The sequence below is a fragment of the Helobdella robusta genome (assembly GCF_000326865.2).
Source record: "Helobdella robusta unplaced genomic scaffold HELROscaffold_104, whole genome shotgun sequence".
NCBI classification, from domain to species: Eukaryota; Metazoa; Annelida; class Clitellata; order Rhynchobdellida; family Glossiphoniidae; genus Helobdella; species Helobdella robusta.
In genome coordinates, this window is record NW_008703589.1 from 292794 (window position 1) to 293703 (window position 910).

Consider the following 910-nt stretch of genomic DNA (forward strand, 5'->3'; position numbering starts at 1 on the left):
GATGTCTTCTTGATGGTGTGCCTCTGCCACCCCACCACACCACAATATACGCCATCCACACTGAGAAGACAAGCTGGGAAGGTTTGCCTAAATTTTAAAAAAAGTCAAGTCAAACAGTGTTTTTTCTTTTGGTTGAATGCACGGAGAACAAAAACATGCAAAGCAGAGCAAGAACCATCGTGCAATCATCATCATCACCTCCATCATCGTCGTCATCATCATCATCATCATCATCTCAAATGTTTTGTCATCATCATCATCACTTGAAATATTTTTATCGTTATTATTATTATTTTGCTTATCATTATCATCAGCGCCGGGATTGCCATCATCATCATCATCACGGGCCCAGGAAGCCGTCTCATTGGTTGAATACCTCAGCGAATGAACCAATCGGAAGTGGTTATTTGAAATGGAGGGCTCCCATTGGCTGCAGGATGTCGTGACGTATGTTATTAAGTTTTTTGATGAACTATTTTCTTCTCATGAAAATTTTGGGAATGTTTGAAAACTCAAAATAAAATTTAAAAAATCATAAATTGAATAAATAATTATCATTATTAAGCTAAATTAATTTAATTAATCAATCAACCAATCAATCAATTAATCGATCAGTCAATCAATCAATCAACCAACCAATCAATTATTTCGCATAAATTCATACTTTTTCATTTTAAATTACTCCAAAATTGAACAATTTAAAAGTAGATCAAAACAATCCATTGGATGTTATTTATCGGTACAAGTCTAGAATAATTAACTAAAATATATAATAATAATTAATAATAATAATAATAATTAATAATAATAATAATGATTAATAATAATAATAATAAGCATGGGAGCGTTAGAACGCGTTAACATTCCAAAACAACTACATCTCCGTGAGCGCTGAAAACAAATCTGTCAC